Source organism: Pholcus phalangioides, unplaced genomic scaffold (genome assembly GCF_987345545.1).
Source record: "Pholcus phalangioides strain wild (caught in Gottingen) unplaced genomic scaffold, Ppha-v1.0 ptg000004l_1, whole genome shotgun sequence".
In the NCBI taxonomy this organism is placed as follows: domain Eukaryota; kingdom Metazoa; phylum Arthropoda; class Arachnida; order Araneae; family Pholcidae; genus Pholcus; species Pholcus phalangioides.
The window spans coordinates 34,215,324-34,233,482 of NW_028301597.1; the positions used below are offsets into that span (position 1 = coordinate 34,215,324).

Genomic DNA, 18,159 nt, shown 5'->3' on the forward strand with positions numbered 1-18,159 from the left:
TTTCAGAGTAATTATAAAAAGCATGGCCCGTGGGGGTATCGAACACACGACCTTCGCGTTATTAGCACGACGCTCTAACCGACTGAGCTAACGGGCCGCGGTTCAAGTTGCCTATAATTTTGAAGAAAAGAATGGTTGTATGTTTCCCTATATTGCTGGTTCCTTAGCCTATTAAAAAAAAACGATATTGGGTAATCAGGGAGGCAGTAATTTCAGAGTAATTATAAAAGGCATGGCCCGTGGGGGTATCGAACCCACGACCTTCGCGTTATTAGCACGACGCTCTAACCGACTGACCTAACGGGCCGTGGTTCAAGTAGCATATATTTTTGAAGAAAAGAATGGTTGCATGTTTCCCTATATTGCTGGTTCCTTAGCCTATTAAAAAAAAACGATATTGGGTAATCAGGGAGGCAGTAATTTCAGAGTAATTATAAAAGGCATGGCCCGTGGTGGTATCGAACCCACGACCTTCGCGTTATTAGCACGACGCTCTAACCGACTGAGCTAACGGGCCGCGGTTCAAGTTGCCTATAATTTTGAAGAAAAGAATATTTGTATGTTTCCCTATATTGCTGGTTCCTTAGCCTATTAAAAAAAACGATATTGGGTAATCAGGGAGGCAGTAATTTCAGAGTAATTATAAAAGGCATGGCCCGTGGGGGTATCGAACCCACGACCTTCGCGTTATTAGCACGACGCTCTAACCGACTGAGCTAACGGGCCGTGGTTCAAATAGCCTATATCTTTGAAAAAAAGAATGGTTGTATGTTTCCCTACATTGATGGTTCCTTAGCCTATGAAAACAAAAACGATATTGGGTAATCAGGGAGGCAGTAATTTCAGAGTAATTATAAAAAGCATGGCCCGTGGGGGTATCGAACCCACGACCTTCGCGTTATTAGCACGACGCTCTAACCTACTGAGCTAACGTGCCGCGGTTAAAGTTGCCTATAATTTTGAAGAAAAGAATGGTTGTATGTTTCCCTACATTGCTGGTTCCTTAGCCTATTAAAAAAAAACGATATTGGGTAATCAGGGAGGCAGTAATTTCTGAGTAATTATAAAAAGCATGGCACGTGGGGGTATCGAACCCACGACCTTCGCGTTATTAGCACGACGCTCTAACCGACTGACCTAACGGGCCGTGGTTCAAGTAGCATATATTTTTGAAGAAAAGAATGGTTGCATGTTTCCCTACATTGCTGGTTCCTTAGCCTATTAAAAAAAAACGATATTGGGTAATCAGGGAGGCAGTAATTTCAGAGTAATTATAAAAGGCATGGCCCGTGGGGGTATCGAACCCACGACCTTCGCGTTATTAGCACGACGCTCTAACCGACTGAGCTAACGGGCCGTGGTTCAAACAGCCTATAATTTTCAAGAAAAGAATGGTTGTATGTTTCCCTACATTGCTGGTTCCTTAACCGATTAAAAAAAAACGATATTGGGTAATCAGTGAGGCAGTAATTTCAGAGTAATTAAAAAAGCATGGCCCGTGGGGGAATCGAACCCACGACCTTCGCGTTATTAGCACGACGCTCTAACCGACTGAGCTAACGGGCCGTGGTTCAAGTAGCCTATATTTTTGAAAAAAAGAATGGTTGTATGTTTCCCTACATTGCTGGTTCCTTAACCGATTAAAAAAAAACGATATTGGGTAATCAGGGAGGCAGTAATTTCAGAGTAATTATAAAAGGCATGGCCCGTGTGGGTATCGAACCCACGACCTTCGCGTTATTAGCACGACGCTCTAACCGACTGAGCTAACGGGCCGTGGTTCAAATAGCCTATATCTTTGAAAAAAAGAATGGTTGTATGTTTCCCTACATTGATGGTTCCTTAGCCTATGAAAACAAAAACGATATTGGGTAATCAGGGAGGCAGTAATTTCAGAGTAATTATAAAAAGCATGGCCCGTCGGGGTATCGAACCCACGACCTTCGCGTTATTAGCACGACGCTCTAACCTACTGAGCTAACGTGCCGCGGTTAAAGTTGCCTATAATTTTGAAGAAAAGAATGGTTGTATGTTTCCCTACATTGCTGGTTCCTTAGCCTATTAAAAAAAAACGATATTGGGTAATCAGGGAGGCAGTAATTTCTGAGTAATTATAAAAAGCATGGCACGTGGGGGTATCGAACCCACGACCTTCGCGTTATTAGCACGACGCTCTAACCGACTGACCTAACGGGCCGTGGTTCAAGTAGCATATATTTTTGAAGAAAAGAATGGTTGCATGTTTCCCTACATTGCTGGTTCCTTAGCCTATTAAAAAAAAACGATATTGGGTAATCAGGGAGGCAGTAATTTCAGAGTAATTATAAAAGGCATGGCCCGTGGGGGTATCGAACCCACGACCTTCGCGTTATTAGCACGACGCTCTAACCGACTGAGCTAACGGGCCGTGGTTCAAACAACCTATAATTTTGAAGAAAAGAATGGTTGTATGTTTCCCTACATTGCTGGTTCCTTAACCGATAAAAAAAAAACGATATTGGGTAATCAGTGAGGCAGTAATTTCAGAGTAATTAAAAAAGCATGGCCCGTGGGGGAATCGAACCCACGACCTTCGCGTTATTAGCACGACGCTCTAACCGACTGAGCTAACGGGCCGTGGTTCAAGTAGCCTATATTTTTGAAAAAAAGAATGGTTGTATGTTTCCCTACATTGCTGGTTCCTTAACCGATTAAAAAAAAACGATATTGGGTAATCAGGGAGGCAGTAATTTCAGAGTAATTATAAAAAGCATGGCACGTGGGGGTATCGAACCCACGACCTTCGCGTTATTAGCACGACGCTCTAACCGACTGACCTAACGGGCCGTGGTTCAAGTAGCATATATTTTTGAAGAAAAGAATGGTTGCATGTTTCCCTACATTGCTGGTTCCTTAGCCTATTAAAAAAAAACGATATTGGGTAATCAGGGAGGCAGTAATTTCAGAGTAATTATAAAAGGCATGGCCCGTGGGGGTATCGAACCCACGACCTTCGCGTTATTAGCACGACGCTCTAACCGACTGAGCTAACGGGCCGTGGTTCAAACAGCCTATAATTTTGAAGAAAAGAATGGTTGTATGTTTCCCTACATTGCTGGTTCCTCAGCCGATTAAAAAAAAACGATATTGGGTAATCAGTGAGGCAGTAATTTCAGAGTAATTAAAAAAGCATGGCCCGTGGGGGAATCGAACCCACGACCTTCGCGTTATTAGCACGACGCTCTAACCGACTGAGCTAACGGGCCGTGGTTCAAGTAGCCTATATTTTTGAAAAAAAGAATGGTTGTATGTTTCCCTACATTGCTGGTTCCTTAACCGATTAAAAAAAAACGATATTGGGTAATCAGGGAGGCAGTAATTTCAGAGTAATTATAAAAGGCATGGCCCGTGTGGGTATCGAACCCACGACCTTCGCGTTATTAGCACAACGTTCTAACTGACGGAGCTAACGGGCCGTGGTTCAAATAGCCTATAATTTTGAAGTAAATAATGGTTGTATGTTTCCCTATATTGCTGGTTCCTTAGCCTATTAAAAAAAACGATATTGGGTAATCAGGGAGGCAGTAATTTCAGAGTAATTAAAAAAAGCATGGCCCGTGGGAGTACCGAACCCACGACCTTCGCGTTATTAGCACGACGCTCTAACCTACTGAGCTAACGGGCCGTGGTTCAAGTCGCCTATAATTTTGAAGAAAATAATGGTTGTATGTTTCCCTATATTGCTGGTTCCTTAGCATATTAAAAAAAAAAACGATATTGGGTAATCAGAGAGGCAGTAATTTGAGAGTAATTATAAAAAGCATGGCCCGTGGGGGTATCGAACCCACGACCTTCGCGTTATTAGCACGACGCTCTAGCCTACTGAGCTAACGGGCCATGGTTCAATTTGCCTATAATTTTGAAGAAAATAATGGTTGTATGTTTCCCTACATTGCTGGTTCCTTAGCCTATTAAAAAAAACGATATTTGGTAATCAGGGAGGTAGTAATTTCAGAGTAATTATAAAAAGCACGGCCGGTGGGGGTATCGAACCCACGACCTTCGCGTTATTAGCACGACGCTCTAACCGACTGAGCTAACGGGCCGCGGTTCAAGTTGTCTATAATTTTGAAGAAAAGAATGGTTGTATGTTGTTCCACTACATTCCCAGTTCCTTAGCCGATTAGAAAAAAAACGATATTGGGTAATCAGGAAGGCAGTAATTTCAGAGTAATTATAAAAAGCATAATCCGTGGGGGTATCGAACCCAGGACGCTCTAACCGACTGAGCTAACGGGCCGTGGTTCAAGTAGCCTATATTTTTGAAAAAAAGAATGGTTGTATGTTTCCCTACATTGCTGGTTCCTTAACCTATTAAAAAAAAACGATATTGGGTAATCAGGGAGGCAGTAATTTCAGAGTAATTATAAAAGGCATGGCCCGTGTGGGTATCGAACCCACGACCTCCGCGTTATTAGCACGACGTTCTAACCGACTGAGCTAACGGGCCGTGGTTCAAGTAGCCTATATTTTTGAAGAAGAGAATGGTTGTATGTTGTTCCACTACATTCCCAGTTCCTTAGCCGATTAGAAAAAAAACGATATTGGGTAATCAGGGAGGCAGTAATTTCAGAGTAATTATAAAAGGCATGGCCCGTGGGGGTATCGAACCCACGACATTCGCGTTATTAGCACGACGCTCTAACCGACTGAGCTAACGGGCCGTGGTTCAAGTAGCCTATATTTTTGAAAAAAAGAATGGTTGTATGTTTCCCTACATTGTTGGTTCCTTATCCTATGAAAACAAAAACGATATTGGGTAATCAGGGAGGCAGTAATTTCAGTGTAATTATAAAAGGCATGGCCCGTGAGGGTGTCGAACCCACGACCTTTGCGTTATTAGCACGACGCTCTAACCGACTGAGATAACGGGCCGTGGTTCAAGTAGCCTATAATTTTCAAGAAAAGAATGGTTGTATGTTGTTCCCCTACATTGCTGGTTCCTCAGCCGATTAAAAAAAAACGATATTGGGTAATCAGGGAGGCAGTAATTTCAGAGTAATTAAAAAAGCATGGCCCGTGGGGGTATCGAACCCACGACCTTCGCGTTATTAGCACGACGCTCTAACCAACTGAGCTAACGGGCCGTGATTCAGAACGCCTATATTTTTGAAGAAAAGAATGGTTGTATGTTGTTCCCCTACATTTCCAGTTTCTTAGCCGATTAAAAAAAACGAGATTGGGTAATCAGGGAGGTACTAACTTCAGAGTAATTATGAAATGCATGGCCCGTGTGGGTATCGAACCCACGACCTTAGCGTTATTAACACGTCGTTCTAACTGACTGAGCTAACGGGCCGTGGTTCAAATAGCCTATATTTTTGAAGAAAAGAATGGTTGCATGTTTCCCTACATTGCTGGTTCCTTAGCCTATTAAAAAAAAAACGATATTGGGTAATCAGGGAGGCAGTAATTTCAGAGTAATTATGAAAGGCATGGCCCGTGGGGATATCGAACCCACGACCTTCGCGTTATTAGCACGACGCTCTAACCAACTGAGCTAACGGGCCGTGATTCAGAACGCCTATATTTTTGAAGAAAAGAATGGTTGTATGTTGTTCCCCTACATTTCCAGTTTCTTAGCCGATTAAAAAAAAACTATATTGGGTAATCAGGGAGGCAGTAACTTCAGAGTAATTATGAAACGCATGGCCCGTGTGGGTATCGAACCCACGACCTTCGCGTTATTAGCACGACGCTCTAACCTACTGAGCTAGCGGGCCGTGGTTCAAGTTGCCTATAATTTTGAAGAAAATAATGGTTGTATGTCTCCCTATATTGCTGGTTCCTCAGCATATTAAAAAAAAAAACGATATTGGGTAATCAGAGAGGCAGTAATTTCAGAGTAATTATAAAAAGCATGGCCCGCGGGGGTATCGAACCCACGACCTTCGTGTTATTAGCACGACGCTCTAACCGACTGAGCTAACGGGCCGCGGTTCAAGTTGCCTATAATTTTGAAGAAAAGAATGGTTGTATGTTTCCCTATATTGCTGGTTCCTTAGCCTATTAAAAAAAAAACAATATTGGGTAATCAGGGAGGCAGTAATTTCAGAGTAATTATAAAAGGCATGGCCCGTGGGGGTATCGAACCCACGACCTTCGCGTTATTAGCACGACGATCTAACCGACTGAGCTAACGGGCCGTGGTTCAAATAGCCTATATTTTTGAAAAAAAGAATGGTTGTATGTTTCCCTACATTGATGGTTCCTTAGCCTATGAAAACAAAAACGATATTGGGTAATCAGGGAGGCAGTAATTTCAGAGTAATTATAAAAAGCATGGCCCGTGGGGGTATCGAACCCACGACCTTCGCGTTATTAGCACGACGCTCTAACCGACTGACCTAACGGGCCGTGGTTCAAGTAGCATATATTTTTGAAGAAAAGAATGGTTGCATGTTTCCCTATATTGCTGGATCCTTAGCCTATTAAAAAAAAACGATATTGGGTAATCAGGGAGGCAGTAATTTCAGAGTAATTATAAAAGGCATGGCCCGTGGGGGTATCGAACCCACGACCTTCGCGTTATTAGCACGACGCTCTAACCGACTGAGCTAACGGGCCGCGGTTCAAGTTGCCTATAATTTTGAAGAAAAGAATGGTTGTATGTTTCCCTATATTGCTGGTTCCTTAGCCTATTAAAAAAAAACGATATTGGGTAATCAGGGAGGCAGTAATTTCAGAGTAATTATAAAAGGCATGGCCCGTGGGGGTACCGAACCCACGACCTTCGCGTTATTAGCACGACGCTCTAACCGACTGAGCTAACGGGCCGTGGTTCAAATAGCCTATAATTTGGAAGAAAAGAATGGTTGTATGTTGTTCCCCTACATTGCTGGTTCCTCAGCCGATTAAAAAAAAACGATATTGGGTAATCAGTGAGGCAGTAATTTCAGAGTAATTAAAAAAGCATGGCCCGTGGGGGTATCGAACCCACGACCTTCGCGTTATTAGCACGACGCTCTAACCTACTGAGCTAACGTGCCGCGGTTAAAGTTGCCTATAATTTTGAAGAAAAGAATGGTTGTATGTTTCCCTACATTGCTGGTTCCTTAGCCTATTAAAAAAAAACGATATTGGGTAATCAGGGAGGCAGTAATTTCTGAGTAATTATAAAAAGCATGGCACGTGGGGGTATCGAACCCACGACCTTCGCGTTATTAGCACGACGCTCTAACCGACTGACCTAACGGGCCGTGGTTCAAGTAGCATATATTTTTGAAGAAAAGAATGGTTGCATGTTTCCCTACATTGCTGGTTCCTTAGCCTATTAAAAAAAAACGATATTGGGTAATCAGGGAGGCAGTAATTTCAGAGTAATTATAAAAGGCATGGCCCGTGGGGGTACCGAACCCACGACCTTCGCGTTATTAGCACGACGCTCTAACCGACTGAGCTAACGGGCCGTGGTTCAAATAGCCTATAATTTGGAAGAAAAGAATGGTTGTATGTTGTTCCCCTACATTGCTGGTTCCTCAGCCGATTAAAAAAAAACGATATTGGGTAATCAGTGAGGCAGTAATTTCAGAGTAATTAAAAAAGCATGGCCCGTGGGGGTATCGAACCCACGACCTTCGCGTTATTAGCACGACGCTCTAACCGACTGAGCTAACGGGCCGTGGTTCAAGTAGCCTATATTTTTGAAAAAAAGAATGGTTGTATGTTTCCCTACATTGCTGGTTCCTTAACCTATTAAAAAAAAACGATATTGGGTAATCACGGAGGCAGTAATTTCAGAATAATTATAAAAGGCATGGCCCGTGTGGGTATCGAACCCACGACCTTCGCGTTATTAGCACGACGTTCTAACTGAAGGAGCTAACGGGCCGTGGTTCAAATAGCCTATAATTTTGAAGTAAATAATGGTTGTATGTTTCCCTATATTGCTGGTTCCTTAGCCTATTAAAAAAAACGATATTGGGTAATCAGGGAGGCAGTAATTTCAGAGTAATTAAAAAAAGCATGGCCCGTGGGAGTACCGAACCCACGACCTTCGCGTTATTAGCACGACGCTCTAACCTACTGAGCTAACGGGCCGTGGTTCAAGTTGCCTATAATTTTGAAGAAAATAATGGGTGTATGTTTCCCTATATTGCTGGTTCCTTAGCATATTAAAAAAAAAAACGATATTGGGTAATCAGAGAGGCAGTAATTTGAGAGTAATTATAAAAAGCATGGCCCGTGGGGGTATCGAACCCACGACCTTCGCGTTATTAGCACGACGCTCTAGCCTACTGAGCTAACGGGCCATGGTTCAATTTGCCTATAATTTTGAAGAAAATAATGGTTGTATGTTTCCCTACATTGCTGGTTCCTTAGCCTATTAAAAAAAAACGATATTTGGTAATCAGGGAGGCAGTAATTTCAGAGTAATTATAAAAAGCACGGCCCGTGGGGGTATCGAACCCACGACCTTCGCGTTATTAGCACGACGCTCTAACCGACTGAGCTAACGGGCCGCGGTTCAAGTTGTCTATAATTTTGAAGAAAAGAATGGTTGTATGTTGTTCCACTACATTCCCAGTTCCTTAGCCGATTAGAAAAAAAACGATATTGGGTAATCAGGAAGGCAGTAATTTCAGAGTAATTATGAAAAGCATAATCCGTGGGGGTATCGAACCCAGGACGCTCTAACCGACTGAGCTAACGGGCCGTGGTTCAAGTAGCCTATATTTTTGAAAAAAAGAATGGTTGTATGTTTCCCTACATTGCTGGTTCCTTAACCTATTAAAAAAAAACGATATTGGGTAATCAGGGAGGCAGTAATTTCAGAGTAATTATAAAAGGCATGGCCCGTGTGGGTATCGAACCCACGACTTTCGCGTTATTAGCACGACGTTCTAACCGACTGAGCTAACGGGCCGTGGTTCAAGTAGCCTATATTTTTGAAGAAGAGAATGGTTGCATGTTTCCCTACATTGCTGGTTCCTTAACCTATTAAAAAAAACGATATTGGGTAATCAGGGAGGCAGTAATTTCAGAGTAATTATAAAAGGCATGGCCCGTGGGGGTATCGAACCCACGACCTTCGCGTTATTAGCACGACGCTCTAACCGACTGAGCTAACGGGCCGTGGTTCAAGTAGCCTATAATTTTGAAGAAAAGAATGGTTGCATGTTTCCCTACATTGCTGGTTCCTTAGCCTATTAAAAAAAAACGATATTGGGTAATCAGGGAGGCAGTAATTTCAGAGTAATTATGAAATGCATGGCCCGTGTGGGTATCGAACCCACGACCTTCGCGTTATTAGCACGACGTTCTAACTGACTGAGCTAACGGGCCGTGGTTCAAATAGCCTATATTTTTGAAGAAAAGAATGGTTGCATGTTTCCCTACATTGCTGGTTCCTTAGCCTATTAAAAAAAAACGATATTGGGTAATCAGGGAGGCAGTAATTTCAGAGTAATTATAAAAAGCACGGCCCGTGGGGGTATCGAACCCACGACCTTCGCGTTATTAGCACGACGCTCTAACCGACTGAGCTAACGGGCCGCGGTTCAAGTTGTCTATAATTTTGAAGAAAAGAATGGTTGTATGTTGTTCCACTACATTCCCAGTTCCTTAGCCGATTAGAAAAAAAACGATATTGGGTAATCAGGAAGGCAGTAATTTCAGAGTAATTATAAAAAGCATAATCCGTGGGGGTATCGAACCCAGGACGCTCTAACCGACTGAGCTAACGGGCCGTGGTTCAAGTAGCCTATATTTTTGAAAAAAAGAATGGTTGTATGTTTCCCTACATTGCTGGTTCCTTAACCTATTAAAAAAAAACGATATTGGGTAATCAGGGAGGCAGTAATTTCAGAGTAATTATAAAAGGCATGGCCCGTGTGGGTATCGAACCCACGACCTTCGCGTTATTAGCACGACGTTCTAACCGACTGAGCTAACGGGCCGTGGTTCAAGTAGCCTATATTTTTGAAGAAGAGAATGGTTGCATGTTTCCCTACATTGCTGGTTCCTTAACCTATTAAAAAAAAACGATATTGGGTAATCAGGGAGGCAGTAATTTCAGAGTAATTATAAAAGGCATGGCCCGTGGGGGTATCGAACCCACGACCTTCGCGTTATTAGCACGACGCTCTAACCGACTGAGCTAACGGGCCGTGGTTCAAGTAGCCTATAATTTTGAAGAAAAGAATGGTTGTATGTTGTTCCCCTACATTTCCAGTTTCTTAGCCGATTAAATAAAACGAGATTGGGTAATCAGGGAGGTACTAACTTCAGAGTAATTATGAAATGCATGGCCCGTGTGGGTATCGAACCCACGACCTTCGCGTTATTAGCACGACGTTCTAACTGACTGAGCTAACGGGCCGTGGTTCAAATAGCCTATATTTTTGAAGAAAAGAATGGTTGCATGTTTCCCTACATTGCTGGTTCCTTAGCCTATTAAAAAAAAAACGATATTGGGTAATCAGGGAGGCAGTAATTTCAGAGTAATTATGAAAGGCATGGCCCGTGGGGATATCGAACCCACGACCTTCGCGTTATTAGCACGACGCTCTAACCAACTGAGCTAACGGGCCGTGATTCAGAACGCCTATATTTTTGAAGAAAAGAATGGTTGTATGTTGTTCCCCTACATTTCCAGTTTCTTAGCCGATTAAAAAAAAACGATATTGGGTAATCAGGGAGGCAGTAACTTCAGAGTAATTATGAAACGCATGGCCCGTGTGGGTATCGAACCCACGTACTTCGCGTTATTAGCACGACGTTCTAAACGACTGAGCTAACGGGCCGCGGTTCAAGTTGCCTATATATTTGAAGAAAAGAATGGTTGTATGTTGTTCCCCTACATTGCTGGTTCCTCAGCCGATTAAAAAAAACGATATTGGGTAATGAGGGAGGTAGTAATTTCAGAGTAATTAAAAAAAGCATGGCCCGTGGGGGTATCGAACCCACGACCTTCGCGTTATTAGCACGACGCTCTAACCTACTGAGCTAGCGGGCCGTGGTTCAAGTTGCCTATAATTTTGAAGAAAATAATGGTTGTATGTCTCCCTATATTGCTGGTTCCTCAGCATATTAAAAAAAAAAACGATATTGGGTAATCAGAGAGGCAGTAATTTCAGAGTAATTATAAAAAGCATGGCCCGCGGGGGTATCGAACCCACGACCTTCGTGTTATTAGCACGACGCTCTAGCCTACTGAGCTAACGGGCCATGGTTCAAGTTGCCTATAACTTTGAAGAAAATAATGGTTGTATGTTTCCCTATATTGCTGGTTGCTTAGCCTATTAAAAAAAAAACGATATTGGGTAATCAGGGAGGCAGTAATTTCAGAGTAATTATAAAAAGCATGGCCCGTGGGGGTATCGAACCCACGACCTTCGCGTTATTAGCACGACGCTCTAACCGACTGAGCTAACGGGCCGCGGTTCAAGTTGCCTATAATTTTGAAGAAAAGAATGGTTGTATGTTTCCCTATATTGCTGGTTCCTTAGCCTATTAAAAAAAAACGATATTGGGTAATCAGGGAGGCAGTAATTTCAGAGTAATTATAAAAGGCATGGCCCGTGGGGGTATCGAACCCACGACCTTCGCGTTATTAGCACGACGCTCTAACCGACTGACCTAACGGGCCGTGGTTCAAGTAGCATATATTTTTGAAGAAAAGAATGGTTGCATGTTTCCCTATATTGCTTGTTCCTTAGCCTATTAAAAAAAAACGATATTGGGTAATCAGGGAGGCAGTAATTTCAGAGTAATTATAAAAGGCATGGCCCGTGGGGGTATCGAACCCACGACCTTCGCGTTATTAGCACGACGCTCTAACCGACTGAGCTAACGGGCCGCGGTTCAAGTTGCCTATAATTTTGAAGAAAAGAATGGTTGTATGTTTCCCTATATTGCTGGTTCCTTAGCCTATTAAAAAAAACGATATTGGGTAATCAGGGAGGCAGTAATTTCAGAGTAATTATAAAAGGCATGGCCCGTGGGGGTATCGAACCCACGACCTTCGCGTTATTAGCACGACGCTCTAACCGACTGAGCTAACGGGCCGTGGTTCAAATAGCCTATATCTTTGAAAAAAAGAATGGTTGTATGTTTCCCTACATTGATGGTTCCTTAGCCTATGAAAACAAAAACGATATTGGGTAATCAGGGAGGCAGTAATTTCAGAGTAATTATAAAAAGCATGGCCCGTGGGGGTATCGAACCCACGACCTTCGCGTTATTAGCACGACGCTCTAACCTACTGAGCTAACGTGCCGCGGTTAAAGTTGCCTATAATTTTGAAGAAAAGAATGGTTGTATGTCTCCCTACATTGCTGGTTCCTTAGCCTATTAAAAAAAAACGATATTGGGTAATCAGGGAGGCAGTAATTTCTGAGTAATTATAAAAAGCATGGCACGTGGGGGTATCGAACCCACGACCTTCGCGTTATTAGCACGACGCTCTAACCGACTGACCTAACGGGCCGTGGTTCAAGTAGCATATATTTTTGAAGAAAAGAATGGTTGCATGTTTCCCTACATTGCTGGTTCCTTAGCCTATTAAAAAAAAACGATATTGGGTAATCAGGGAGGCAGTAATTTCAGAGTAATTATAAAAGGCATGGCCCGTGGGGGTATCGAACCCACGACCTTCGCGTTATTAGCACGACGCTCTAACCGACTGAGCTAACGGGCCGTGGTTCAAACAGCCTATAATTTTGAAGAAAAGAATGGTTGTATGTTGTTCCCCTACATTGCTGGTTCCTCAGCCGATTAAAAAAAAACGATATTGGGTAATCAGTGAGGCAGAAATTTCAGAGTAATTAAAAAAGCATGGCCCGTGGGGGTATCGAACCCACGACCTTCGCGTTATTAGCACGACGCTCTAACCAACTGAGCTAACGGGCCGTGGTTCAAGTAGCCTATATTTTTGAAAAAAAGAATGGTTGTATGTTTCCCTACATTGCTGGTTCCTTAACCTATTAAAAAAAAACGATATTGGGTAATCAGGGAGGCAGTAATTTCAGAGTAATTATAAAAGGCATGGCCCGTGTGGGTATCGAACCCACGACCTTCGCGTTATTAGCACGACGTTCTAACTGACGGAGCTAACGGGCCGTGGTTCAAATAGCCTATAATTTTGAAGTAAATAATGGTTGTATGTTTCCCTATATTGCTGGTTCCTTAGCCTATTAAAAAAAACGATATTGGGTAATCAGGGAGGCAGTAATTTCAGAGTAATTAAAAAAAGCATGGCCCGTGGGAGTACCGAACCCACGACCTTCGCGTTATTAGCACGACGCTCTAACCTACTGAGCTAACGGGCCGTGGTTCAAGTTGCCTATAATTTTGAAGAAAATAATGGTTGTATGTTTCCCTATATTGCTGGTTCCTTAGCATATTAAAAAAAAAAACGATATTGGGTAATCAGAGAGGCAGTAATTTGAGAGTAATTATAAAAAGCATGGCCCGTGGGGGTATCGAACCCACGAACTTCGCGTTATTAGCACGACGCTCTAGCCTACTGAGCTAACGGGCCATGGTTCAATATGCCTATAATTTTGAAGAAAATAATGGTTGTATGTTTCCCTACATTGCTGGTTCCTTAGCCTATTAAAAAAAACGATATTTGGTAATCAGGGAGGCAGTAATTTCAGAGTAATTATAAAAAGCACGGCCCGTGGGGGTATCGAACCCACGACCTTCGCGTTATTAGCACGACGCTCTAACCGACTGAGCTAACGGGCCGCGGTTCAAGTTGTCTATAATTTTGAAGAAAAGAATGGTTGTATGTTGTTCCACTACATTCCCAGTTCCTTAGCCGATTAGAAAAAAAACGATATTGGGTAATCAGGAAGGCAGTAATTTCAGAGTAATTATAAAAAGCATAATCCGTGGGGGTATCGAACCCAGGACGCTCTAACCGACTGAGCTAACGGGCCGTGGTTCAAGTAGCCTATATTTTTGAAAAAAAGAATGGTTGTATGTTTCCCTACATTGCTGGTTCCTTAACCTATTAAAAAAAAACGATATTGGGTAATCAGGGAGGCAGTAATTTCAGAGTAATTATAAAAGGCATGGCCCGTGTGGGTATCGAACCCCCGACCTCCGCGTTATTAGCACGACGTTCTAACCGACTGAGCTAACGGGCCGTGGTTCAAGTAGCCTATATTTTTGAAGAAGAGAATGGTTGTATGTTGTTCCACTACATTCCCAGTTCCTTAGCCGATTAGAAAAAAAACGATATTGGGTAATCAGGGAGGCAGTAATTTCAGAGTAATTATAAAAGGCATGGCCCGTGGGGGTATCGAACTCACGACCTTCGCGTTATTAGCACGACGCTCTAACCGACTGAGCTAACGGGCCGTGGTTCAAGTAGCCTATATTTTTGAAAAAAAGAATGGTTGTATGTTTCCCTACATTGTTGGTTCCTTATCCTATGAAAACAAAAACGATATTGGGTAATCAGGGAGGCAGTAATTTCAGTGTAATTATAAAAGGCATGGCCCGTGAGGGTGTCGAACCCACGACCTTTGCGTTATTAGCACGACGCTCTAACCGACTGAGCTAACGGGCCGTGGTTCAAGTAGCCTATAATTTTGAAGAAAAGAATGGTTGTATGTTGTTCCCCTACATTGCTGGTTCCTCAGCCGATTAAAAAAAAACGATATTGGGTAATCAGGGAGGCAGTAATTTCAGAGTAATTAAAAAAGCATGGCCCGTGGGGGTATCGAACCCACGACCTTCGCGTTATTAGCACGACGCTCTAACCGACTGACCTAACGGGCCGTGGTTCAAGTAGCATATATTTTTGAAGAAAAGAATGGTTGCATGTTTCCCTATATTGCTTGTTCCTTAGCCTATTAAAAAAAAACGATATTGGGTAATCAGGGAGGCAGTAATTTCAGAGTAATTATAAAAGGCATGGCCCGTGGGGGTATCGAACCCACGACCTTCGCGTTATTAGCACGACGCTCTAACCGACTGAGCTAACGGGCCGCGGTTCAAGTTGCCTATAATTTTGAAGAAAAGAATGGTTGTATGTTTCCCTATATTGCTGGTTCCTTAGCCTATTAAAAAAAACGATATTGGGTAATCAGGGAGGCAGTAATTTCAGAGTAATTATAAAAGGCATGGCCCGTGGGGGTATCGAACCCACGACCTTCGCGTTATTAGCACGACGCTCTAACCGACTGAGCTAACGGGCCGTGGTTCAAATAGCCTATATCTTTGAAAAAAAGAATGGTTGTATGTTTCCCTACATTGATGGTTCCTTAGCCTATGAAAACAAAAACGATATTGGGTAATCAGGGAGGCAGTAATTTCAGAGTAATTATAAAAAGCATGGCCCGTGGGGGTATCGAACCCACGACCTTCGCGTTATTAGCACGACGCTCTAACCTACTGAGCTAACGTGCCGCGGTTAAAGTTGCCTATAATTTTGAAGAAAAGAATGGTTGTATGTCTCCCTACATTGCTGGTTCCTTAGCCTATTAAAAAAAAACGATATTGGGTAATCAGGGAGGCAGTAATTTCTGAGTAATTATAAAAAGCATGGCACGTGGGGGTATCGAACCCACGACCTTCGCGTTATTAGCACGACGCTCTAACCGACTGACCTAACGGGCCGTGGTTCAAGTAGCATATATTTTTGAAGAAAAGAATGGTTGCATGTTTCCCTACATTGCTGGTTCCTTAGCCTATTAAAAAAAAACGATATTGGGTAATCAGGGAGGCAGTAATTTCAGAGTAATTATAAAAGGCATGGCCCGTGGGGGTATCGAACCCACGACCTTCGCGTTATTAGCACGACGCTCTAACCGACTGAGCTAACGGGCCGTGGTTCAAACAGCCTATAATTTTGAAGAAAAGAATGGTTGTATGTTGTTCCCCTACATTGCTGGTTCCTCAGCCGATTAAAAAAAAACGATATTGGGTAATCAGTGAGGCAGAAATTTCAGAGTAATTAAAAAAGCATGGCCCGTGGGGGTATCGAACCCACGACCTTCGCGTTATTAGCACGACGCTCTAACCAACTGAGCTAACGGGCCGTGGTTCAAGTAGCCTATATTTTTGAAAAAAAGAATGGTTGTATGTTTCCCTACATTGCTGGTTCCTTAGCCTATTAAAAAAAAACGATATTGGGTAATCAGGGAGGCAGTAATTTCAGAGTAATTATAAAAGGCATGGCCCGTGTGGGTATCGAACCCACGACCTTCGCGTTATTAGCACGACGTTCTAACTGACGGAGCTAACGGGCCGTGGTTCAAATAGCCTATAATTTTGAAGTAAATAATGGTTGTATGTTTCCCTATATTGCTGGTTCCTTAGCCTATTAAAAAAAACGATATTGGGTAATCAGGGAGGCAGTAATTTCAGAGTAATTAAAAAAAGCATGGCCCGTGGGAGTACCGAACCCACGACCTTCGCGTTATTAGCACGACGCTCTAACCTACTGAGCTAACGGGCCGTGGTTCAAGTTGCCTATAATTTTGAAGAAAATAATGGTTGTATGTTTCCCTATATTGCTGGTTCCTTAGCATATTAAAAAAAAAAACGATATTGGGTAATCAGAGAGGCAGTAATTTGAGAGTAATTATAAAAAGCATGGCCCGTGGGGGTATCGAACCCACGAACTTCGCGTTATTAGCACGACGCTCTAGCCTACTGAGCTAACGGGCCATGGTTCAATTTGCCTATAATTTTGAAGAAAATAATGGTTGTATGTTTCCCTACATTGCTGGTTCCTTAGCCTATTAAAAAAAAACGATATTTGGTAATCAGGGAGGCAGTAATTTCAGAGTAATTATAAAAAGCACGGCCCGTGGGGGTATCGAACCCACGACCTTCGCGTTATTAGCACGACGCTCTAACCGACTGAGCTAACGGGCCGCGGTTCAAGTTGTCTATAATTTTGAAGAAAAGAATGGTTGTATGTTGTTCCACTACATTCCCAGTTCCTTAGCCGATTAGAAAAAAAACGATATTGGGTAATCAGGAAGGCAGTAATTTCAGAGTAATTATAAAAAGCATAATCCGTGGGGGTATCGAACCCAGGACGCTCTAACCGACTGAGCTAACGGGCCGTGGTTCAAGTAGCCTATATTTTTGAAAAAAAGAATGGTTGTATGTTTCCCTACATTGTTGGTTCCTTATCCTATGAAAACAAAAACGATATTGGGTAATCAGGGAGGCAGTAATTTCAGTGTAATTATAAAAGGCATGGCCCGTGAGGGTGTCGAACCCACGACCTTTGCGTTATTAGCACGACGCTCTAACCGACTGAGCTAACGGGCCGTGGTTCAAGTAGCCTATAATTTTGAAGAAAAGAATGGTTGTATGTTGTTCCCCTACATTGCTGGTTCCTCAGCCGATTAAAAAAAAACGATATTGGGTAATCAGGGAGGCAGTAATTTCAGAGTAATTAAAAAAGCATGGCCCGTGGGGGTATCGAACCCACGACCTTCGCGTTATTAGCACGACGCTCTAACCAACTGAGCTAACGGGCCGTGATTCAGAACGCCTATATTTTTGAAGAAAAGAATGGTTGTATGTTGTTCCCCTACATTTCCAGTTTCTTAGCCGATTAAAAAAAACGAGATTGGGTAATCAGGGAGGTACTAACTTCAGAGTAATTATGAAATGCATGGCCCGTGTGGGTATCGAACCCACGACCTTAGCGTTATTAACACGTCGTTCTAACTGACTGAGCTAACGGGCCGTGGTTCAAATAGCCTATATTTTTGAAGAAAAGAATGGTTGCATGTTTCCCAACATTGCTGGTTCCTTAGCCTATTAAAAAAAAAACGATATTGGGTAATCAGGGAGGCAGTAATTTCAGAGTAATTATGAAAGGCATGGCCCGTGGGGATATCGAACCCACGACCTTCGCGTTATTAGCACGACGCTCTAACCAACTGAGCTAACGGGCCGTGATTCAGAACGCCTATATTTTTGAAGAAAAGAATGGTTGTATGTTGTTCCCCTACATTTCCAGTTTCTTAGCCGATTAAAAAAAAACTATATTGGGTAATCAGGGAGGCAGTAACTTCAGAGTAATTACGAAACGCATGGCCCGTGTGGGTATCGAACCCACGTACTTCGCGTTATTAGCACGACGTTCTAAACGACTGAGCTAACGGGCCGCGGTTCAAGTTGCCTATATATTTGAAGAAA

The 18,159-nt window shown here is 42.8% G+C and overlaps 32 non-coding genes across 32 annotated transcripts; all 32 read right to left on the reverse strand.

Moving 5' to 3' along the window:
* Window positions 1–652: 652 nt before the first annotated feature.
* Window positions 653–726, reverse strand: TRNAI-AAU (transfer RNA isoleucine (anticodon AAU)). Its single transcript has one exon. It is a non-coding gene; the product is annotated as a tRNA-Ile (tRNA).
* Window positions 727–1,283: 557 nt separating this feature from the next.
* Window positions 1,284–1,357, reverse strand: TRNAI-AAU (transfer RNA isoleucine (anticodon AAU)). Its single transcript has one exon. It is a non-coding gene; the product is annotated as a tRNA-Ile (tRNA).
* A 135-nt stretch (window positions 1,358–1,492) lies between these two features.
* On the reverse strand, window positions 1,493–1,566 carry TRNAI-AAU (transfer RNA isoleucine (anticodon AAU)). The gene has a single exon. It is a non-coding gene; the product is annotated as a tRNA-Ile (tRNA).
* A 136-nt stretch (window positions 1,567–1,702) lies between these two features.
* Window positions 1,703–1,776, reverse strand: TRNAI-AAU (transfer RNA isoleucine (anticodon AAU)). The gene has a single exon. It is a non-coding gene; the product is annotated as a tRNA-Ile (tRNA).
* A 557-nt stretch (window positions 1,777–2,333) lies between these two features.
* TRNAI-AAU (transfer RNA isoleucine (anticodon AAU)) lies at window positions 2,334–2,407 on the reverse strand. Its single transcript has one exon. It is a non-coding gene; the product is annotated as a tRNA-Ile (tRNA).
* A 135-nt stretch (window positions 2,408–2,542) lies between these two features.
* On the reverse strand, window positions 2,543–2,616 carry TRNAI-AAU (transfer RNA isoleucine (anticodon AAU)). The gene has a single exon. It is a non-coding gene; the product is annotated as a tRNA-Ile (tRNA).
* Window positions 2,617–2,962: 346 nt separating this feature from the next.
* On the reverse strand, window positions 2,963–3,036 carry TRNAI-AAU (transfer RNA isoleucine (anticodon AAU)). The gene has a single exon. It is a non-coding gene; the product is annotated as a tRNA-Ile (tRNA).
* Window positions 3,037–3,171: 135 nt separating this feature from the next.
* TRNAI-AAU (transfer RNA isoleucine (anticodon AAU)) lies at window positions 3,172–3,245 on the reverse strand. The gene has a single exon. It is a non-coding gene; the product is annotated as a tRNA-Ile (tRNA).
* A 1,170-nt stretch (window positions 3,246–4,415) lies between these two features.
* TRNAI-AAU (transfer RNA isoleucine (anticodon AAU)) lies at window positions 4,416–4,489 on the reverse strand. The gene has a single exon. It is a non-coding gene; the product is annotated as a tRNA-Ile (tRNA).
* Window positions 4,490–4,629: 140 nt separating this feature from the next.
* Window positions 4,630–4,703, reverse strand: TRNAI-AAU (transfer RNA isoleucine (anticodon AAU)). The gene has a single exon. It is a non-coding gene; the product is annotated as a tRNA-Ile (tRNA).
* A 349-nt stretch (window positions 4,704–5,052) lies between these two features.
* On the reverse strand, window positions 5,053–5,126 carry TRNAI-AAU (transfer RNA isoleucine (anticodon AAU)). Its single transcript has one exon. It is a non-coding gene; the product is annotated as a tRNA-Ile (tRNA).
* A 562-nt stretch (window positions 5,127–5,688) lies between these two features.
* Window positions 5,689–5,762, reverse strand: TRNAI-AAU (transfer RNA isoleucine (anticodon AAU)). Its single transcript has one exon. It is a non-coding gene; the product is annotated as a tRNA-Ile (tRNA).
* A 770-nt stretch (window positions 5,763–6,532) lies between these two features.
* Window positions 6,533–6,606, reverse strand: TRNAI-AAU (transfer RNA isoleucine (anticodon AAU)). Its single transcript has one exon. It is a non-coding gene; the product is annotated as a tRNA-Ile (tRNA).
* Window positions 6,607–7,586: 980 nt separating this feature from the next.
* On the reverse strand, window positions 7,587–7,660 carry TRNAI-AAU (transfer RNA isoleucine (anticodon AAU)). The gene has a single exon. It is a non-coding gene; the product is annotated as a tRNA-Ile (tRNA).
* Window positions 7,661–8,427: 767 nt separating this feature from the next.
* TRNAI-AAU (transfer RNA isoleucine (anticodon AAU)) lies at window positions 8,428–8,501 on the reverse strand. The gene has a single exon. It is a non-coding gene; the product is annotated as a tRNA-Ile (tRNA).
* A 330-nt stretch (window positions 8,502–8,831) lies between these two features.
* TRNAI-AAU (transfer RNA isoleucine (anticodon AAU)) lies at window positions 8,832–8,905 on the reverse strand. Its single transcript has one exon. It is a non-coding gene; the product is annotated as a tRNA-Ile (tRNA).
* Window positions 8,906–9,040: 135 nt separating this feature from the next.
* Window positions 9,041–9,114, reverse strand: TRNAI-AAU (transfer RNA isoleucine (anticodon AAU)). The gene has a single exon. It is a non-coding gene; the product is annotated as a tRNA-Ile (tRNA).
* Window positions 9,115–9,460: 346 nt separating this feature from the next.
* On the reverse strand, window positions 9,461–9,534 carry TRNAI-AAU (transfer RNA isoleucine (anticodon AAU)). Its single transcript has one exon. It is a non-coding gene; the product is annotated as a tRNA-Ile (tRNA).
* Window positions 9,535–9,864: 330 nt separating this feature from the next.
* On the reverse strand, window positions 9,865–9,938 carry TRNAI-AAU (transfer RNA isoleucine (anticodon AAU)). Its single transcript has one exon. It is a non-coding gene; the product is annotated as a tRNA-Ile (tRNA).
* Window positions 9,939–10,074: 136 nt separating this feature from the next.
* TRNAI-AAU (transfer RNA isoleucine (anticodon AAU)) lies at window positions 10,075–10,148 on the reverse strand. The gene has a single exon. It is a non-coding gene; the product is annotated as a tRNA-Ile (tRNA).
* A 1,197-nt stretch (window positions 10,149–11,345) lies between these two features.
* On the reverse strand, window positions 11,346–11,419 carry TRNAI-AAU (transfer RNA isoleucine (anticodon AAU)). Its single transcript has one exon. It is a non-coding gene; the product is annotated as a tRNA-Ile (tRNA).
* Window positions 11,420–11,765: 346 nt separating this feature from the next.
* Window positions 11,766–11,839, reverse strand: TRNAI-AAU (transfer RNA isoleucine (anticodon AAU)). Its single transcript has one exon. It is a non-coding gene; the product is annotated as a tRNA-Ile (tRNA).
* Window positions 11,840–11,974: 135 nt separating this feature from the next.
* TRNAI-AAU (transfer RNA isoleucine (anticodon AAU)) lies at window positions 11,975–12,048 on the reverse strand. Its single transcript has one exon. It is a non-coding gene; the product is annotated as a tRNA-Ile (tRNA).
* Window positions 12,049–12,605: 557 nt separating this feature from the next.
* TRNAI-AAU (transfer RNA isoleucine (anticodon AAU)) lies at window positions 12,606–12,679 on the reverse strand. Its single transcript has one exon. It is a non-coding gene; the product is annotated as a tRNA-Ile (tRNA).
* Window positions 12,680–12,817: 138 nt separating this feature from the next.
* Window positions 12,818–12,891, reverse strand: TRNAI-AAU (transfer RNA isoleucine (anticodon AAU)). Its single transcript has one exon. It is a non-coding gene; the product is annotated as a tRNA-Ile (tRNA).
* Window positions 12,892–13,657: 766 nt separating this feature from the next.
* Window positions 13,658–13,731, reverse strand: TRNAI-AAU (transfer RNA isoleucine (anticodon AAU)). Its single transcript has one exon. It is a non-coding gene; the product is annotated as a tRNA-Ile (tRNA).
* Window positions 13,732–14,908: 1,177 nt separating this feature from the next.
* On the reverse strand, window positions 14,909–14,982 carry TRNAI-AAU (transfer RNA isoleucine (anticodon AAU)). The gene has a single exon. It is a non-coding gene; the product is annotated as a tRNA-Ile (tRNA).
* A 135-nt stretch (window positions 14,983–15,117) lies between these two features.
* Window positions 15,118–15,191, reverse strand: TRNAI-AAU (transfer RNA isoleucine (anticodon AAU)). The gene has a single exon. It is a non-coding gene; the product is annotated as a tRNA-Ile (tRNA).
* Window positions 15,192–15,748: 557 nt separating this feature from the next.
* On the reverse strand, window positions 15,749–15,822 carry TRNAI-AAU (transfer RNA isoleucine (anticodon AAU)). The gene has a single exon. It is a non-coding gene; the product is annotated as a tRNA-Ile (tRNA).
* A 138-nt stretch (window positions 15,823–15,960) lies between these two features.
* Window positions 15,961–16,034, reverse strand: TRNAI-AAU (transfer RNA isoleucine (anticodon AAU)). Its single transcript has one exon. It is a non-coding gene; the product is annotated as a tRNA-Ile (tRNA).
* A 767-nt stretch (window positions 16,035–16,801) lies between these two features.
* Window positions 16,802–16,875, reverse strand: TRNAI-AAU (transfer RNA isoleucine (anticodon AAU)). Its single transcript has one exon. It is a non-coding gene; the product is annotated as a tRNA-Ile (tRNA).
* A 543-nt stretch (window positions 16,876–17,418) lies between these two features.
* On the reverse strand, window positions 17,419–17,492 carry TRNAI-AAU (transfer RNA isoleucine (anticodon AAU)). The gene has a single exon. It is a non-coding gene; the product is annotated as a tRNA-Ile (tRNA).
* Between the last annotated feature and the right edge of the window lie 667 nt (window positions 17,493–18,159).